General features: G+C 39.3%; 1 long non-coding RNA gene across 1 annotated transcript; it reads right to left on the bottom strand.

Annotated features, from left to right (window-relative positions):
• Positions 1–9,840: 9,840 nt before the first annotated feature.
• Positions 9,841–11,546, bottom strand: LOC115401096 (uncharacterized). The gene is made up of 4 exons (XR_003932860.1): positions 11,432–11,546; positions 11,004–11,123; positions 10,606–10,662; positions 9,841–10,320 (listed from the first exon to the last, which is right to left on the bottom strand). It is a non-coding gene; the product is annotated as an uncharacterized LOC115401096 (long non-coding RNA).
• Positions 11,547–22,024: the final 10,478 nt, after the last annotated feature.

The raw sequence follows: 22,024 nt of genomic DNA, 5'->3' as shown, positions 1-22,024 counted from the left end.
GTAAAAACACCTCAGACACAACGATGCATTGATTCCTATTTTAAGAGATTGTTATTTACATTGTAGTTAATTTTATATAAATGAATTTTTACCATCAAAAATGTGTATCTGATATCTAGTTCTTATACTGTGTGACATGGCTGCCTCCACAGACCTCACTGACGCTGATATGGCTGGATTGATATTCCACATGTTCTGTCTCTCAAGGCTGATCGGTCATGTCAAACAAGATGTGTTGAGATGATGAATCCTCGTGACAGAAAATAGCTTGATGTAATTTCTCATGTGATAGCATGTTATTAAGGTTACCCTCACACTTTAGGCTTCTGTCAAACACAGGACTGAAAGCAGAAACCCCCAAAACATGCTTAATCATTCGTTCTGTTTAAAATACAGCAACTGCAATTGTAGTTTTTATGTGACAGGATGACACTTTATAGTTTCTGTCAGTCACCACTCAGAGAGCAGGTCTAGTAAGGTTTCTTCAGGTCATGAAGAAACCTCCATCATAGGCATGAGAAACGTTTTAAGTGCCTTCTTGGTTTCTGTGGTTTCTTTCAACTTGAATAGAAATAAAGAAACAACTCCTCTGGACGGACTGAGAAAACTGGAATACGGTAGATCTGAAATCTTCCGCCAGCTTCTCCGAGTTGCTGTTCAACCCACCCAGAACCTGACAAATTACACTGGGTCAACAATAAGAAAGTTAGAATTCAATTTTGTTCTTAACTGGCAACAGCTATCAAGCTCTTTAAATAATCAATCACAGTAAGGTGATTAATTCTGCAGGATCTTACTGTGATTACTTTCAGTTATTAACTTGTTAAGACAACTTGATAAAATGAAAAGTACCAGCTGCTGTTCAGACAAATAACAAAGTTGCTCAGAAAGCAAGATCCGAAGCACCTATATATGACTGACAGGCGGAGCCAACAATAGGTCTGTGACGTCTATAAGGCCATAACATCATTTGGAAAGTAAAAGAAAATTCCAGGGTGTGTATGGGTGTGGCGAGGCAGGGCAAATTTACCTGTATAACAGCATTCTGACACAAGGCAGTCCACAAGGAAATAAATGAAATATATTCACTCACTGGCTGTCACTGATGTCTACTGATGTCAGTTCAAATACTAATACATTTACTGCCATTCACATGTAAAGACGTCAATTATATTTTTCAATGGACGGGGCTCGGGGACGGTCTGGCTGACCTTGTGCATAAATTTCAGACTTTTAAACAGAAAATTTAATGTACGAATGATGTGAGACTTCAGGTGGCGGAGTGAACCCTTTGGATCAGAGATGAGCCGATGATCGCATTGGAAGAACATGAGAATGAACAAACATGATCAGTTCCTTGCCCAGCGCCTGCCTGTTGGAGATTTTGTCCACGTCCCTGGAATCTCCCCAGCTCCTCCTTTCTTTGTGTCTTAAATTCTAATTGAGCACATTTAGAAAGTGTGGCAGGCTGAAGTTGACGCCCTGCTGATGCACTGTACACCTTAACAGCAAACTAGTTTTACGAGCACAGTCACAAAGCCAGTGAACAACTAGCACACCAACTGCGTCAGCGAGCATCTTTTGAATATATTTTGGAGATGCAGACAAACTCTGGCAAAACCACAGCTTCACGAAAAATAATTTCAAAATTCCAAAATGTTTATAGTTCCCTGTATTCGTCTGACCACACATCATAGTTTTTTTTTCTAACAATTTAGAAATCTCCTCTATTGAAGACTCAATGGATAAAATGCTGGAAAAACATATTACTGTGACAGAGCTCAATACAGAACCGTCATCCATGCAAAGCGAAAAATGTCCAGCACCAGATGGCTTCCAACCTGAATTTTATGAAAACTTTTGGCATAAACTCATTAACCTTAGAAGTTTTTACAATAAAATCTACACACGTTCTTCTTTGGAAACTCAGGAAGCTCTGATCTCCTGAGATGCTGAAAAAGCTTTCGATAGAGTGGAATAGGAGTAAGTCTTTTATACATAAAAGAAGTTTGGCTTTGGAAATAATTTTGTGTCATGGATTAAATAGATTTATTCATCCTCACAAGCCTCAATCAGGACAATCATTTATTCTGAATATTTCCCCTTATCTCACTCTCGTTCACGTAGTCTCCTACTTCTTGCACTTGCCATTCAAAATTGTTCATCACAGATTCACATGTCTTGATGTTACAGACAAGTTTTTAAACCGATACGCTGCAAATTTCACTCCTTTATTGTCCCGGGTCCCACTGGAATTTGAGCGCTGGTCTTTGTTACACCTTTCACTGGTTTCTCGAGTCAACTACATTAACGGTGCTGTAGGCAGGATTCCGCATCTCCGCCATCTTGCTTAGGTTTACCTAAGCAAGATGGCGATTTGACCCATCTAAGATGGCGATTTGAAACCCAGCACAGCCAATCCTGTCCTGTTTTCTCTGACATCACGCCCTTGCGCAAGTTAAGTTAAGCCCCTCCAACAAGAACGTGCGACGAACTCCCCTCAACCAATCACAGTTAGAGCCTCAGGGGCTCTTCTGATTGGTCAAAGATACCTGGAGCTATCAGATTCCTTTTCAGCTCAGAACAGAGACAGATGGAAACGCTGCGCCCTCGCGGTAGTGCAATTATGCTACACTCCTAAAGGATTATCAATGGATACTCTAACATTTAATCCAAAGAAAACACAGAAAAATTAGCATTGACGAGCAAAATCCTGCCTACAGCACCTCTAAAATGAATATACTCCTTCATTTTTCTTGCTTGTTTCAAACCAATCTTTCTCCCCAGTCTTTCAGTCGTTGGACAGCCTGATTACAGAATTTATTTGGGATTAAAAGCCACCGAGGCTGCATTAGCAATATCTGCGAAGACCTAAAGCACTTTGGGCTATCCTTGCCAAATTTTAGGTGCTACTACTGCACTATCACTATTACAGCTTTTTCTGATGTATTTACTTTTCTGATATTTTTTAGTGCTCAGTCCTCACAGTGCTCATCTCACATATAGCAGCAACAACAAAACACTGTTTAGATCAAGTCACACACATTTATTCCATATATCAGAATAAACAAATGACTTTAAGTGACTGAACAGAGGGAGGAGATCCCAGCCAAAACTAACAAAAGAGGGGAAGAGACTGAGCCAGCCACGCAATGGGCCGTCGAACCCAGCCCCCCCAAACATAAAATCAATTAAAAAAAAGCCCGAAAATAAGACTACTGCAGATCTCCAAGCCATATAGATAATATTTCTTTCATATATCGTATTAAACATTATACATTACATTATATATTGTATGGTAAATGGATTTCACTTAGCGCTTTTTCTCCTGCCTGAGCAGAGCCCAAAGCGCTTTACAATGTTAATCACATTCACCCATTCACACACACATTCACACACCAATGGAGGCGGCTGCCATGCAAGGTGCTCAGTCCTTCCACTGGGAGTAACTTGGGGTTCAGTGCCTTGCCCAAGGACACTTCGACATGTGGACAGGGTCACATGTTGACAAGTGAGCCACAGTCGCCCCATAATGAACATAATATAATATTGCTGGTTTTATACGTGAGGGGATGAGGCGCTGCTCTGCTTTGGGCAGTCAAGCCCCCGGTCGTGGATCTTGACACCCTGGCTGCTGGCCTCCAGCTGGACTCGTGTGATGCCATGAGGGGGGGATGGCCTGCTGGGGTGAGGGGGCGCTGGCTCCCAGGCGATACAGATGTTTTCCCCTCAAATCCAGCTGATTTTTTAATGCTCGATATAAATCCTCTGCTATGTTTTGCTTCACAAGAGACTCAAACTTAAGAATCTCTTCAGAGAGTGTCTCATCACTTGCTGAAGAAGCAATTAATTCTACTCCATGATCCAGATGTTGTTTTCTGGTCAGAGATGGGGTCTTAAGAGTATTAAAATCAATTCTGATTTCTTTATCTTTCAATCTAACTTTAGAAAGCTGACTGACATCTACTGGGAGACCAAGTTTTTCACATTCTATAAAACTTCTATAACATGGACTTTCTTCTTCAGAGAATTTGCTGTACTTTAAATTGCCCTTGGAGACAGGAAGTTCAGCTATCATGTTGGTCTGGTGAAGTTTTAGAGGATAGTTATTCCCCTGAAACAGATTTTGAAAGAACTGAACGACTGCCCGTTCTAAATCCGCTGCCAGTGTTTCTTGTAGATGTGTAAGAAAATATTTTTCAATCATGGACTCTGCAATATCTGTACAGACTTTGTGGTCCATGTTTAACTCCAAGTTGGCAATTATATCATTTACTTTTGCGTTGATCAGCTCAATGTATTCTCTTTTCTTGCGAGGTGAATTATTCAGTTCTTCCAACAGTTTCTTTTTAGGAGAGATAAGCTCCTTCTTTTTACTTTCTCTCTCTTTATTATTAACCTTTTTAAGGGCATCATAGAGCGGCTTAAAGTAGTTTTCCTGTTTGAAGCATTGAAGGCTCATTTCCATCTTGAAGGGTCTTGCCTCAATTCTGTCATAATATTCAAGGGACCAACTTCTTAAATCGGTACACAAAGATTCCCTGAAAACATCTATAGTTTTGAGATAAGATTTTCTCCAGTACGATGAAAAATACACATCTGTAAGAATTCCAAACTCCTGCCACTTATAGGATTCTAATATAATTTTAGGCAAACATCTGCTCAAACATGGACTACTCACTGTATAAATCCCAATAGACTTCGCATGTGTTCTGTTCTTCTCCAGAAAAGTATTAATATGTCTAATTAAAATTTCCTCAGAGTGTTCTTTCTCATCAGGGAAAGTTATAGGAAAAATCTTAGGTGGACCATTATTCATCTCGATAAAAGCAAATGCAAATTGACTATAGGTTTTGGGAGAAAAGCTCAATGTCTGTACTGAATGATTTGCCAAATAAAAAAGATTTTTTTTGTAACCATCTGTCTTCCCACAGAAATGTGTAAAAACATATAAAATCTTTTCTCTATCCCGTTCCTTTCTTCTCTTCTCTTTGTCAGGACGATTCTGGAGCTGGTAATTTACTCTGTGGAGAAGACACAGAAAACACAGTTCATCAGATATTGATCCATGAATAAAGAAAAATGGTTTTTAACCATATTATGAGCTCATACGCTATCCAGAGCTAACAACAATGGCATGACAATCATACTTGGGAAAAAAAATTCTTCTTTATCCAGTAAAGAATTTAATTAAAACAAGACAGTGGTACAAACTCAAGGCACAAACTATCAGATCACAACGATTCTGAACAGGAATCGAATGAAAAGGCAAGTTGTGCTTTTGAAGATGGTGCATGGTCGATACTCACTGTTCGTCCTTTACAGGACAGAGCTTGTTGATCAAGTTGAAAAGTAATGGTTGAAACCTGCATGGGAATAGAAAAGAGTGTTTATGTATACTGCAGGGTATTCACATCACTGCCTGAGTAAGTTGAACAGGCGCTTGTACATATTTTAAATTTACTATTTCTTCATGTGTTAGTTTATAATGCCATTTTAAGTATGTTACTGCTACGTTAATCACAGGAAGTTACTGTGATTGATTTTACAGTAATAAACTTTTTAATTGTTAGCAGTTAATTTTTTTTGCAAGTTTCTTACAGATAACTGACTTCAGAATAAAAGATGGATTTCATTTCTCACTTTACCTTTGGAGGTTTTCAGTCGGTAACTTTAAGCGCCATCTTTTGGGTGGGACGGCCGGCGACTCAGGGGAGCCAGACGACGTTTCCTCGTCACGTTCAGAGGCAGCCATGTCACACAGTATAAGAACTAGATATCAGATACACATTTTTGATGGTAAAAATTCATTTATATAAAATTAACTACAATGTAAATAACAATCTCTTAAAATAGAAATCAATGCCAACAATAGGTCTGTGACGTCTATAAGGCCATAACATCATTTGGAAAGTAAAAGAAAATTCTAGGGTGTGTATGGGTGTGGCGAGGCAGGGCAAATTTACCTGTATAACAGCATTCTGACACAAGGCAGTCCACAAGGAAATAAATGAAATATATTCACTCACTGGCTGTCACTGATGTCTACTGATGTCAGTTCAAATACTAATACATTTACTGCCATTCACATGTAAAGACGTCAATTATATTTTTCAATGGACGGGGCTCGGGGACGGTCTGGCTGACCTTGTGCATAAATTTCAGACTTTTAAACAGAAAATTTAATGTACGAATGATGTGAGACTTCAGGTGGCGGAGTGAACCCTTTGGATCAGAGATGAGCCGATGATCGCATTGGAAGAACATGAGAATGAACAAACATGATCAGTTCCTTGCCCAGCGCCTGCCTGTTGGAGATTTTGTCCACGTCCCTGGAATCTCCCCAGCTCCTCCTTTCTTTGTGTCTTAAATTCTAATTGAGCACATTTAGAAAGGGTGGCAGGCTGAAGTTGACGCCCTGATGATGCACTGTACACCTTAACAGCAAACTAGTTTTACGAGCACAGTCACAAAGCCAGTGAACAACTAGCACACCAACTGCGTCAGCGAGCATCTTTTGAATATATTTTGGAGATGCAGACAAACTCTGGCAAAACCACAGCTTCACGAAAAATAATTTCAAAATTCCAAAATGTTTATAGTTCCCTGTATTCGTCTGACCACACATCATAGTTTTTTTTTCTAACAATTTAGAAATCTCCTCTATTGAAGACTCAATGGATAAAATGCTGGAAAAACATATTACTGTGACAGAGCTCAATACAGAACCGTCATCCATGCAAAGCGAAAAATGTCCAGCACCAGATGGCTTCCAACCTGAATTTTATGAAAACTTTTGGCATAAACTCATTAACCTTAGAAGTTTTTACAATAAAATCTACACACGTTCTTCTTTGGAAACTCAGGAAGCTCTGATCTCCTGAGATGCTGAAAAAGCTTTCGATAGAGTGGAATAGGAGTAAGTCTTTTATACATAAAAGAAGTTTGGCTTTGGAAATAATTTTGTGTCATGGATTAAATAGATTTATTCATCCTCACAAGCCTCAATCAGGACAATCATTTATTCTGAATATTTCCCCTTATCTCACTCTCGTTCACGTAGTCTCCTACTTCTTGCACTTGCCATTCAAAATTGTTCATCACAGATTCACATGTCTTGATGTTACAGACAAGTTTTTAAACCGATACGCTGCAAATTTCACTCCTTTATTGTCCCGGGTCCCACTGGAATTTGAGCGCTGGTCTTTGTTACACCTTTCACTGGTTTCTCGAGTCAACTACATTAACGGTGCTGTAGGCAGGATTCTGCATCTCCGCCATCTTGCTTAGGTTTACCTAAGCAAGATGGCGATTTGACCCATCTAAGATGGCGATTTGAAACCCAGCACAGCCAATCCTGTCCTGTTTTCTCTGACATCACGCCCTTGCGCAAGTTAAGTTAAGCCCCTCCAACAAGAACTTGCGACGAACTCCCCTCAACCAATCACAGTTAGAGCCTCAGGGGCTCTTCTGATTGGTCAAAGATACCTGGAGCTGTCAGATTCCTTTTCAGCTCAGAACAGAGACAGATGGAAACGCTGCGCCCTCGCGGTAGTGCAATTATGCTACACTCCTAAAGGATTATCAATGGATACTCTAACATTTAATCCAAAGAAAACACAGAAAAATTAGCATTGACGAGCAAAATCCTGCCTACAGCACCTCTAAAATGAATATACTCCTTCATTTTTCTTGCTTGTTTCAAACCAATCTTTCTCCCCAGTCTTTCAGTCGTTGGACAGCCTGATTACAGAATTTATTTGGGATTAAAAGCCACCGAGGCTGCATTAGCAATATCTGCGAAGACCTAAAGCACTTTGGGCTATCCTTGCCAAATTTTAGGTGCTACTACTGCACTATCACTATTACAGCTTTTTCTGATGTATTTACTTTTCTGATATTTTTTAGTGCTCAGTCCTCACAGTGCTCATCTCACATATAGCAGCAACAACAAAACACTGTTTAGATCAAGTCACACACATTTATTCCATATATCAGAATAAACAAATGACTTTAAGTGACTGAACAGAGGGAGGAGATCCCAGCCAAAACTAACAAAAGAGGGGAAGAGACTGAGCCAGCCACGCAATGGGCCGTCGAACCCAGCCCCCCCCAAACATAAAATCAATTAAAAAAAAGCCCGAAAATAAGACTACTGCAGATCTCCAAGCCATATAGATAATATTTCTTTCATATATCGTATTAAACATTATACATTACATTATATATTGTATGGTAAATGGATTTCACTTAGCGCTTTTTCTCCTGCCTGAGCAGAGCCCAAAGCGCTTTACAATGTTAATCACATTCACCCATTCACACACACATTCACACACCAGTGGAGGCGGCTGCCATGCAAGGTGCTCAGTCCTTCCACTGGGAGCAATTTGGGGTTCAGTGCCTTGCCCAAGGACACTTCGACATGTGGACAGGGTCACATGTTAACAAGCGAGCCACAGTTGCCCCATAATCAGAGTTGGTGTCCGTTACTCAAAAAAGTAGAGTTACCCGTTACTAGTTACTTTTGAAAAAAGTAGTGCCTTACACTACTTGATTACTCCATGGAAATAGTAACGAAGTTACACTACTCGTTACTGCATAGTGCTCCGCGGAGCTGTACTCCCTTATATCCTTCCGCAGAGCACTGCGCATGCGCAGGTCTGTGTGTATCAAAACGTTATTTTTAACGGATTGAAAAGAAAACACGTCTTTTAAAATGTTTTATAACCATTCGGATTTACTTCAGGTGCTAATACGCCGTCCCCTGGACCACTGGTAGGAGTATTTTGTCCATTTGCATAGTCTGGCTCTGATTGACTTCCAGCTAAGCTTCGAGCTAAGCTACTACGATGCTAACAGCTGGGAACCAGAGACACAGGTATTTATGAGCTTGTCGAACTTTGTCAATGATAGGGAAAGGGCGTGGGTCCCTAATCTTCGGAGTATTCATTTGGACTCAATGAGGGGGGGGTGGCCTACTGGGGTGAGGGGGCGTTGGCTCCCAAGCGACACAGATGTTTTCCCCTCAAATCCAGCTGATTTTTTAAGGCTCGATATAAATCCTCTGCTATGTTTTGCTTCACAAGAGACTCAATCTTAAGAATCTCTTCAGAGAGTGTCTCATCACTTGCTGAAGCAGCAATAACTTCCTCTCCATGATCCAGGTGTTGTTTTTTGGTCAGAGATGGGGTCTTAAGAGTATTAAAATCAATTCTGATTTCTTTATCTTTCAATCTAGCTTTGGAAAGCTGACTGACATCTACTGGGAGACCAAGTTTTTCACATTCTTTAAAATTTCTATAAAATGGACTTTCTTCTTTAGAGAATTTGCTGTACTTTAAATTGCCCTTCGAGACAGGAAGTTCAGTTATCATGTTGGTCTGGTGAAGTTTTAGAGGATAGTTATTCCCCTGAAACAGATTTTGAAAGAACTGAACGACTGCCCGTTCTAAATCCGCTGCCAGTGTTTTTTGTAGATGTGTAAGAAAATATTTTTCAATCATGGACTCTACAATATCTGTACAAACTTTGTGGTCCATGTTTAACTGTAAGTTGACAGTCATATCATTTACTTTTGCGTTGATCAGCTCAGTGTATTCTCTTTTCTTGCGAGGTGAATTATTCAGTTCTTCCAACAGTTTCTTTTCATGAGAGATAAGGTCCTGCTTTTTACTTTCTCTGTCTTTATTATTAACCTTTTCAAGGGCATCATAGAGCGGCTTAAAGTAGTTTTCCTGTTTGAAGGTTCGAAGGTTTATTTCCATCTTGAAGGGTCTTGCCTCAATTCTGTCATAATAGTCAGGAGACCAACTTGTTAAATCGGTACATAAAGATTCCCTGAAAACATCTATGGTTTTGAGATAAGATTTTCTCCAGTACGATGAAAAATACACATCTGTAAGAATTCCAAACTTCTGCCACTTATAGGATTCTGATATAATTTTAGGCAAACATCTCTTCAAACATGGACTATTCACTGTATAAATCCCAATAGACTTTGCATGGGTTCTGTTCTTCTCCAGAAAAGTATTAATATGCCTAAGTAAAATTTCCTCAGAGTGTTCTTTCTTATCAGGGAAAGTTATAGGAAAAATCTTAGGTGGACCATTATTCATCTCGATAAAAGCAAATGCAAATTGATTACATCTTTTGGGAGAAAAGCTGGATTTCTGTACTGAATGATTTTCCAAATAAAAAAGATTTTTTTTGTAACCATCTGTCTTCCCACAGAAATGTGTAAAAACATATGAAATCTTTTCTTTATCCCGTTTCTTTCTTTTCTTCTCTTTGTCAGGACGATTCTGGAGCTGGTAATTTACTCTGTGGAAACGACACAGAAAACACAGTTCATCAGATATTGATCCATGAATAAAGAAAAATGGGTTTTAACCATATTATGAGCTCATACGCTATCCAGAGCGAACAACAATGGCACGACAATCATACTTGGGAAAAAAAATCCTTCTTTATCCAGTAAAGAATTTAATTAAAACATGACAGTGGTACAAACTCAAGGCACAAACTATCAGATCACAACGATCCTGAACAGGAATCGAATGAATAGGCAAGTTGTGCTTTTGAAGATGGTGCATGGTCGATACTCACTGTTCGTCCTTTACAGGACAGAGCTTGTTGATCAAGTTGAAAAGTAATTGTTGAAACCTGCATGGGAATAGAAAAGACTGTTTATGTATACTGCAGGTCATTCACATCACTGCCTGAGTAAGTTGAACAGACACTTGTACATATTTTAAATTCACTATTTCATCATGTGCTTGTTTATAATGCCATTTTAACATGGATTACAGTTACTGAGTAGCAGCAATTAGCAACAACTGTAAAAGTAATCACAGTATGTTACTGCTACATTAATCACAGGAAGTTACTGTGATTGATTTTATAGTTATAAACTTTTTAATTGTTACCAGTTAATAATTTTTTTTGCAAGTTTCTTACAATAAACTGACTTCAGAATAAAAGATGGATTTCATTTTTCACTTTACCTTTGGAGGTTTTCAGTCGGTAACTTTAAGCGCCATCTTTTGGGTGGGACGACCGGCGACTCAGGGGAGCCAGACGACGTTTCCTCGTCACGTTCAGATGCTGCTTCCTTCCACTTTTCCCTGCACATCAAGAGGAGTTTATGTTCATATTTAATACAGGATATTAAAGATCTTTTACCTTCCTGCCTGAGCAACTTTGTTTTAACAGCAACATGTACACTTTTTAAATTCATCATAAATTCATCATGTGTCTGCTCATCATGTGATTTTAAAGTGGATTACAATAATAACTGTCAAAGTAATCACAGGAAGTTACTGTGATTTGTTTTACAGTCATTAACTTGTTAATTGTTGTCAGCTAACAGCATAGTTTTACTGTTAGTTGAACTGACGTCCCAATGAAAAATGGATTTCATTTCTCACTTTACCTTTTGCGTTTGTCAGGTGGTGATTTGGAGCGCGGCCTTTTAGGGGGGACGGCTGGCGTCTCAGTGCAGCCGGTGACAGTCATCTCTTCACTTTCAGATGATGTTTCCATCTGCTTGTCCCTGCACATCAAGAGGAGTTCATATTAAAATTTAATAATGTGAAAAGTGCAGTTTTGTTTTTATCTTGCTTTCAGCTCATTTGGAGAAGTGTGCGATCAAAGCGAACATTTTGTACGACGTCCTGGAAAATGATGACTCAACATTTTTGAAAATTCAATCACAGATAGCTGCTTTCCTGCTGTTTTGAGGATGGGGTCATAATAATATTTTCTGTTTGTCCCGACAAGGCACATGTGTATAACGTAAGTTTATTGTGGACGCCCTCCCACTGACGCAATGCATTTTGGTTTTTGCAGGTGGCGCTGTAGAGCCAATTTTTAAATCCCAATATTGAAACACAGATTAAAAATTTTTTTTCACCGGAACTGAATTTTGTGTAAAATTTGGTGAGTTTTCGAACATGTATAGGGGGTCAAATTCCAGTTTAAAGAGCAGAAGAAGAAGAAGAAAGAAAGAAAGAATAATATTTTTTGCAAAAATAATATGCGATTTTTTTTTTCCGCCGTTATTTTGCCCACATGTTACATATTTTCGGAAAGGTCTCGACAAGCCCGACGCGTCTGTGAGGTGTTTGAGAGTGTGAATGTCTGTGGTCAAGCGCTACGCGCTCAACAATTCATGTTTGTGTGTGAGAGTGTGTGTAAACAATAGGCCCTTCGCCCTTGGCTGGCCAGGGGCTCAGGCCTAATTAACAAAATCAATAAATACAATAGAGCATATAAATTGAGAATGAATGAAGCAAAAAAAAAAAAAAAAAAATCCTGCACTAAACTATTTTTCAACCTGGGTTTTTCACCCTGTTAAGAACTGACATGAACAGCAGGTGTGAAGTACAATCTAAAACTTCACTTTTCTTGCCTTCACTGATGCAAATTCATCAATGATATCCAGAGGCGGTTCTGGCTACAATTGCGCCCTGGGCGAGAACCGTCCAAAGCCCCCCTCCCCACGCCCAACAAAAGCTTGCCACCAAACGCCGCCCACCAAAACAACATATAGCAATACATTATATTATTTTGGAATTATTTTATTAAATATAATCTTAAATATCAAAACAAAGGATAAACAAGATCAGTAAATAAAATACAGTATGTAAATTGCACATGCTTGAATAATATATGAACAAAGTAATAAAGGCAACTCTATATTTAATCTTAAGTACAAAAAGTAACAAGAAGAAAGACAAAACAAGATCAATAAAATACAGTGTGTAAATTGCACATGCTTGAATAATGTATGAACAAAGTAAAAAAGGCAACTCTATATGTAATCTTAAACACAAAAAGTAACAAGAAGAAAGAATAAACAAAATCAATGAATACAATAGAGCATATAAATTGAGAATGAATGAAGCAAAAAAGAAAAAAGAAAAAAAGAAAAATCCTGCACTAAACTATTTTTCAGCTGTTCGTTGTGGCTGATGTCTGGTGTGCAATCAAGAATAATGGAGAAATATTTTGCCTGCTTGATCTCACTTACCATTTCAAAAATGGTCCTGTTGCTCATCAAATTAACCAGTTCGTTCTGTATGCTGTGACTGAGGTAGCTGGTCTGACCAGAGGTCCCTTTTTGGATCCGGTTAAGGTGCTCTTTCATTATTGGGTCAAATTGTGCCATCAGTTCAACCTCTTTGAGGAAATTGCCATTAGATGGTGAGAACAGTGTTTCCGTACTTCCCCTTAGTGCCAGATTTCTCAATGCCAGAGACTGCACAATCACAGTCAAACGGGTCAGCACCGCTCTCCATCTCATCTTCTCAGCCTCCAGAAGTGCCATCTCCTGGTTATCAATTGTTTCCCCCTTTTTTATCCTGACTGCCAGTTCTTTCCATACTTTCCTGGAGTTGATGTGTTCTAGACTGTTGTCGGAGAGGTGAGCAAAAAACTTGCATGTTTCCAGTCTGTCAGGTCTGAGCTTGTTAAATTAATTGCCCTCTTAGAAAAGAGTTTGCAGCAGAAACAGAAAAGGCTGTTTTTTTTCTAAGAATAGACTAACCAGCTTCTGGGAATCTTTTCACCATTAACCAATGTCTTGTTGAAATACTGGTGATGACAGCTTCTTCCTCATTCCTGGGAAAGCAAAGTCAGCAGGTACCACACTTGGTCCTCTACAAACCAGCTGTGTCCGAATTCTGTCGGTCAAAACTGAAGGCCAGTTAGCAGGGTCAGCAGACAGAGGCTCATCTTCAGGCACAGGATTTGGCAGGCTTTCCAATTGAGGCATTTCTAATAAAGAGGAAATTGTATTGTAATTAGTATACATGTCACTCACAGCATTTACACTGTTTATAAAAGTTTTTAAAAAATGCAAAAAAAACACACATACACCACTCTCTCTCTATCTCTCTCACACACACACACACACACACACCTGAGGAGTCCTGCAAGGAACATGTGGCTGAGGAGGTAGATGGCTCCTCATCAGACTCCAGGACCATGTCTGTGGCTGCTGTGCAAGTGTCTGCCCCAAAATATTTCAGAATTGCCCCTGAGTTTACAATTAAGATACAATATGTATGTTAGATCACACTGACAGCCCACATGCATCAATTACCCAATTAAAATGACCATAAAGCACATTTTATTCACATTTGTCAACATCCTATTAGCTAAGCATGACACACTGCAAATTATTTAAAAAGCCATATCACATGTATCTTACAAAATGCCATGTCAATTTATGTTAGAAGTTATTGATCTTAGCATATAGCGACAGCGTATGGGAATAAAAAAATCCACAGTCAGGATGTCTGTGTGAATTTGCACTTCTTGTTGCATTTGAAACACAAGCTATACCAGGCTGCCTCTGGGTGAAATTAGCTGCATGACATGATGCCTCAATTACAATGCTAGGTAGTTCAGCAAAACTAAATACCACGCACAGTCGTCTTCTGTGGCTTAGCAACATATTAGCAAAAGGCTAATCAATGGCCTAATGTCATTCACACCACTCCTAAAAATATGTATACCTTTATCTTTTGCCCGTTTCTCCTCTTCTTCTTTTCGTCTTTTCCTAAACTGGCCTCCTGATAGCTTCTTTGGTCTTTTACTTGGATCCATTGCCAAAACATTCCCTTTCGCAAGCACCTCCGGTCACGGTTCACCCATAAATCAACCGGAGTCCGGAGTCACATAACATTTTGGGGGTGGTTTTAAAGGGAAATCAACTTTGTGGCATGCTTAAAACCTTAAAAAAGTGGATTTTGCATGATATAGGTCCTTTAAAGGGGAATGGTCGTTTTTACAATCTGGACCTTATTTCACATTCGTCACAACAACATTTACTCACCCGTTTGACTTTCGTGTGATTTGCAGTTGGTTCGGAGATAATTTGATGCTCCCATATCCATATAACGGCAGCGGGCGGGGCACCGACATGCAGCCGTTACAGACGCTCTTTTCTCTTATGTTTGTTGTGGGGTGGTAGATACATGTAAATTTATTAAGTCAGCATCACTTAGCGCTATTGGGAAGTCTGTAAAACGGCTAGATTGAGCAACTCTCCGGGAACTCTGAAGCGATGATGTCATCACACTGCGCCGTGGCGCACATTCATTGTTTGTTTACATGGAAGTAGCGTCTCTGCTCTGCAGTCAGACCACGGCATCTCGATCGGCTTTTTTAGGCAGTCAGAGTTTATTTTCAGCTGGTTGTAACTTTGGTACAATGGTTCGAGTGTGCATATATCCTGGCTGTGAAAGTAAATGACCAGCTGGACGTCACTGAGCTCACAGGCTCCCACTTCATGACCGGGATTTATTGAAGCTATGGCTAATAGCGCTCAACACGGACCCCAGCATCAAAGTTCCAACTTTACTACATTTGGATTATCGGGTGTGGGGTGCCCACTTCACATATGAGGACTTCTTCCCAGTTCAGGAAAGAAATGAAGGCCAGAAGATCCAGAGAATGAACCTCAAAAAGAATGCCATTCCAGCGGCTGCAGGAGGAGAACAGGTCGAGGTAACAAGACGCTAACGCTATTCATTTTTTCTTTACTAATGTCTAGAGGCTGGGATGTTTACTGTTTAGTTCATTTGAGCAACAATAAAGGATGGTACAAGTATATCTGTCAATGACAATAGTTGTACATGAACAGTAAAATACGCCACTTCCATGGAAACAAACAGTGCGCCACGGCGCAGTGTGATGACATCATCGCTTCCACGCTCCCGGAGAGTTGCTCAATCTAGCCGGTTTACAGACTTCCCAATAGCGCTAAGTGATGCTGACTTAATAAATTTACATGTATCTACCACCCCACAACAAACATAAGAGAAAAGAGCGTCTGTAACGGCTGCATGTCGGTGCCCCGCCCGCTGCCGTTATATGGATATGGGAGCATCTAATTATCTCCGAACCAACTGCAAATCACACGAAAGTCAAACGGGTGAGTAAATGTTGTTGTGACGAATGTGAAATAAGGTCCAGATTGTAAAAACGATCGTTCCCCTTTAAGCGCTTTAGGTCAACACACAGTCTGACTCGTTCTCTGTTTTCTTTTAGCACCAATCGGTGTGCTCTGTGACCTCTTCGATTATTCCCATTGCAAGAATGCGCTTCAGTTTATCTTCTACTTTTGTCAAAAGGGGAAAGGGCACTCTTCTTGGGGTCGTTAGTGAGTAGGGCTCAGCATTGGCTTTCAGCTCAATCTTCACTGGATCACATTTGAGAAGGCCAATGTCGCCAAAAACATCCTCTAACTGTCCTGTGTTAATGACGTCAACACGTTTGAGTAGACCAGGGGTCAGCAACCTTAAGTGTTCAAAGAGCCATATTGGACCAAAAAAACAAAAAACAAATCTGTCTGGAGCCGCAAAAAATTTAAAGTCTTATATAAGCCTTATATGAAGGCAACACAGGCTTTAGTGTGTATTAGCTATATTACCCTACGATCAAAATGAGTAGGTCAGCTACAAATACATAATGAGCATCATGATTGAATGTTTATTTTCCCTGCAGCACATCCTGCAGAGAATGAAACACCACATGACGACCCTGCTGTACGATACTTGGTGCTTTAAGTTTAACTTCCATGACATTATTAATGTATTATGTTTTGTCACATTGATGAAATTATAGAAATACAGTAAAGAAATCAAATTTTTGATGTCATTTTTATTTTGAGGATTTGAAAAAACAATAACAAAATGGAACGTACCTATTATTAATAGGCATCCTGTAATGTCACACCTTCCCATGGAAATAAAGTGCAATCCTCTTCAAACTTCAATAATACAATCCTCTTCTCTTTTTCCATTATCTGGGTAACAGTGCAATAAAAGACCTGCTGTTAAAACACAGCCTGCAACTGTACAAATAGAACAGCAGCCTTTTGAAAAGGTAAATAGGTTATATAAGATGAAAACAAGCTGTTTAATTTTGATTTCAGTGCATTTCTGTGCATTCTGCATATGCAAAGTTAGGTAGAATCTCCCCAGTTCCTCTTTCTTTGTGTCATAAATTCTAATTGAGCACATTTAAATGGCAGACAGCAGAAGACGCCCACATTTCTGAGAAAGGGTGGCAGGCTGAAGTTGACGCCCTACTGATGCACTGTACACTTTAACAGCAAACTAGTTTTATGAGCACAGTCACAAAGCCAGTGAACAACTAGCACACCAACTGCGTCAGCGAGCATCTTTTGAATATATTTTGGAGATGCAGACAAACTGTAGCAAAACCACAGCTTCACGAAAAATAATTTCAAAATTCCAAAATGTTTATAGTTCCCTGTATTCGTGTGACCACACTTCATAGTTTTTTTTCCAACAATTTAGAAATCTCCTCTATTGAAGGCCCAATGGCTAAAATGCTGGAGAAAACATATTACTGTGACAGAGCTCAATACAGAACCATCATCCATGCAAAGCGAAAAATGTCTGATATTTTTTAGTGCTCAGTCCTCACAGTGCTCATCTCACGTATAGCAGCAACAACAAAACACTGTTTAGATCGAGTCACACACATTTATTCCATATATCAGAATAAACAAATGACTTTAAGTGACTGAACAGAGGGAGGAGATCCCAGCCAAAAGTATCAAAAGAGGGGAAGAGAGTGAGCCAGCCACGCAATGGGCCGTCGAACCCAGCCCCCCCAAACGTAAATTCAATTGAAAAACAAAGCCCGAAAACAAGACTACTGGAGATCTCCAAGCCATATAGATAATATTTCTATAATATATCATGTATCTTATTATACATGATACATATACTGTATCATATATCTTATTATATATTACACATATATCATATATCGTATTAAACATTATACATTACATTATATACTGTATGGTAAATGGATTTCACTTAGCACTTTTTCTCCTGCCTGAGCAGAGCCCAAAGCGCTTTACAATGTTAATCACATTCACCCATTCACACACACATTCACACACCAATGGAGGCGGCTGCCATGCAAGGTGCTCAGTCCTTCCACTGGGAGCAATTTGGGGTTCAGTGCCTTGCCCAAGGACACTTCGACATGTGGACAGGGTCACATGTTAACAAGCGAGCCATATAGTCGCCCCATAATGAACATGATATAATTTTGCTGGTTTTATACGTGAGGGGATGAGGCGCTGCTCTGCTTTGGGCAGTCAAGCCCCCGGTCGTGGATCTTGACACCCTGGCCGCTGGCCTCCAGCTGGACTCGTGTGATGCCATGAGGGGGGGATGGCCTGCTGGGGTGAGGGGGCGCTGGCTCCCAGGTGACACAGATGTTTTCCCCTCAAATCCAGCTGATTTTTTAATGCTCGATATAAATCCTCTGCTGTATTTTGCTTCACAAGAGACTCAAACTTAAGTTTGACAGTTTCTTTCCAGCTTTCTAAAATCTCTTCAGAGAGTGTCTCATCACTTGCTGAAGAAGCAATAACTTTCTCTCCATGATCCAGATGTTGTTTTCTGGTTAGAGATGGGGTCTTAAGAGTATTAAAATCAATTCTGATTTCTTCATATTTCAATCTAACTTTAGAAAGCTGACTGACATCTACTGGGAGACCAAGTTTTTCACATTCTATAAAACTTCTATAACATGGACTTTCTTCTTCAGAGAATTTGCTGTACTTTAAATTGCCCTTGGAGACAGGAAGTTCAGCTATCATGTTGGTCTGGTGAAGTTTTAGAGGATAGTTATTCCCCTGAAACAGATTTTGAAAGAACTGAACGACTGCCCGTTCTAAATCCGCTGCCAGTGTTTCTTGTAGATGTGTAAGAAAATATTTTTCAATCATGGACTCTGCAATATCTGTACAGACTTTGTGGTCCATGTTTAACTCCAAGTTGGCAATTATATCATTTACTTTTGCGTTGATCAGCTCAATGTATTCTCTTTTCTTGCGAGGTGAATTATTCAGTTCTTCCAACAGTTTCTTTTTAGGAGAGATAAGCTTCTTCTTTTTACTTTCTCTGTCTTTATTATTAACCTTTTTAAGGGCATCATAGAGCGGCTTAAAGTAGTTTTCCTGTTTGAAGCATTGAAGGCTCATTTCCATCTTGAAGGGTCTTGCCTCAATTCTGTCATAATATTCAAGGGACCAACTTCTTAAATCGGTACACAAAGATTCCCTGAAAACATCTATAGTTTTGAGATAAGATTTTCTCCAGTACGATGAAAAATACACATCTGTAAGAATTCCAAACTCCTGCCACTTATAGGATTCTAATATAATTTTAGGCAAACATCTGCTCAAACATGGACTATTCACTGTATAAATCCCAATAGACTTCGCATGTGTTCTGTTCTTCTCCAGAAAAGTATTAATATGTCTAATTAAAATTTCCTCAGAGTGTTCTTTCTCATCAGGGAAAGTTATAGGAAAAATCTTAGGTGGACCATTATTCATCTCGATAAAAGCAAATGCAAATTGACTATAGGTTTTGGGAGAAAAGCTCAATGTCTGTACTGAATGATTTTCCAAATAAAAAAGTTTTTTTTTGTAACCATCTGTCTTCCCACAGAAATGTGTAAAAACATATAAAAGTCTTTTCTTTATCCCGTTTCTTTCTTTTCTTCTCTTTGTCAGGACGATTCTGGAGCTGGTAATTTACTCTGTGGAAAAGACACAGAAAACACAGTTCATCAGATATTGATCCATGAATAAAGAAAAATGGGTTTTAACCATATTATGAGCTCATACGCTATCCAGAGCGAACAACAATGGCATGACAATCATACTTGGGAAAAAAAATTCTTCTTTATCCAGTAAAGAATTTAATTAAAACAAGACAGTGGTACAAACTCAAGGCACAAACTATCAGATCACAATGATTCTGAACAGGAATCGAATGAGTAGGCAAGTTGTGCTTTTGAAGATGGTGCATGGTCGATACTCACTGTTCGTCCTTTACAGGACAGAGCTTGTTGATCAAGTTGAAAAGTAATGGTTGAAACCTGCATGGGAATAGAAAAGAGTGTTTATGTATACTGCAGGGTATTCACATCACTGCCTGAGTAAGTTGAACAGGCGCTTGTACATATTTTAAATTTACTATTTCTTCATGTGTTAGTTTATAATGCCATTTTAAGTATGTTACTGCTACGTTAATCACAGGAAGTTATTGTGATTGATTTTACAGTAATAAACTTTTTAATTGTTAGCAGTTAATAATTTTTTTTTGCAAGTTTCTTACAGTAAACTGACTTCAGAATAAAAGATGGATTTCATTTCTCACTTTACCTTTGGAGGTTTTCAGTCGGTAACTTTAAGCGCCATCTTTTGGGTGGGACGGCCGGCGACTCAGGGGAGCCAGACGACGTTTCCTCGTCACGTTCAGAGGCAGCCATGTCACACAGTATAAGAACTAGATATCAGATACACATTTTTGATGGTAAAAATTCATTTATATAAAATTAACTACAATGTAAATAACAATCTCTTAAAATAGGAAATCAATGCATCGTTGTGTCTGAGGTGTTTTTACCTTAAGCAAGACCCTAGAGTTCCAAGACGTCCACAGTCAAAGAAGACAGCGATCCGAAGCACCTATATATGACTGACAGGCGGAGCCAACAATAGGTCTGTGACGTCTATAAGGCCATAACATGGACGTCTTGGAACTCTAGGGTCTTGCTTAAGGTAAAAACACCTCAGACACAACGATGCATTGATTCCTATTTTAAGAGATTGTTATTTACATTGTAGTTAATTTTATATAAATGAATTTTTACCATCAAAAATGTGTATCTGATATCTAGTTCTTATACTGTGTGACATGGCTGCCTCCACAGACCTCACTGACGCTGATATGGCTGGATTGATATTCCACATGTTCTGTCTCTCAAGGCTGATCGGTCATGTCAAACAAGATGTGTTGAGATGATGAATCCTCGTGACAGAAAATAGCTTGATGTAATTTCTCATGTGATAGCATGTTATTAAGGTTACCCTCACACTTTAGGCTTCTGTCAAACACAGGACTGAAAGCAGAAACCCCCAAAACATGCTTAATCATTCGTTCTGTTTAAAATACAGCAACTGCAATTGTAGTTTTTATGTGACAGGATGACACTTTATAGTTTCTGTCAGTCACCACTCAGAGAGCAGGTCTAGTAAGGTTTCTTCAGGTCATGAAGAAACCTCCATCATAGGCATGAGAAACGTTTTAAGTGCCTTCTTGGTTTCTGTGGTTTCTTTCAACTTGAATAGAAATAAAGAAACAACTCCTCTGGACGGACTGAGAAAACTGGAATACGGTAGATCTGAAATCTTCCGCCAGCTTCTCCGAGTTGCTGTTCAACCCACCCAGAACCTGACAAATTACACTGGGTCAACAATAAGAAAGTTAGAATTCAATTTTGTTCTTAACTGGCAACAGCTATCAAGCTCTTTAAATAATCAATCACAGTAAGGTGATTAATTCTGCAGGATCTTACTGTGATTACTTTCAGTTATTAACTTGTTAAGACAACTTGATAAAATGAAAAGTACCAGCTGCTGTTCAGACAAATAACAAAGTTGCTCAGAAAGCAAGATCCGAAGCACCTATATATGACTGACAGGCGGAGCCAACAATAGGTCTGTGACGTCTATAAGGCCATAACATCATTTGGAAAGTAAAAGAAAATTCCAGGGTGTGTATGGGTGTGGCGAGGCAGGGCAAATTTACCTGTATAACAGCATTCTGACACAAGGCAGTCCACAAGGAAATAAATGAAATATATTCACTCACTGGCTGTCACTGACGTCTACTGATGTCAGTTCAAATACTAACACATTTACTGCCATTCACATGTAAAGACGTCAATTATATTTTTCAATGGACGGGGCTCGGGGACGGTCTGGCTGACCTTGTGCATAAATTTCAGACTTTTAAACAGAAAATTTAATGTACGAATGATGTGAGACTTCAGGTGGCGGAGTGAACTCTTTGGATCAGAGATGAGCCGATGATCGCATTGGAAGAACATGAGAATGAACAAACATGATCAGTTCCTTGCCCAGCGCCTGCCTGTTGGAGATTTTGTCCACATC

This window comes from Salarias fasciatus, chromosome 2, assembly GCF_902148845.1.
Source record: "Salarias fasciatus chromosome 2, fSalaFa1.1, whole genome shotgun sequence".
In the NCBI taxonomy this organism is placed as follows: Eukaryota; Metazoa; Chordata; class Actinopteri; order Blenniiformes; family Blenniidae; genus Salarias; species Salarias fasciatus.
This window is presented reverse-complemented; position numbering and strand designations above follow the sequence as displayed.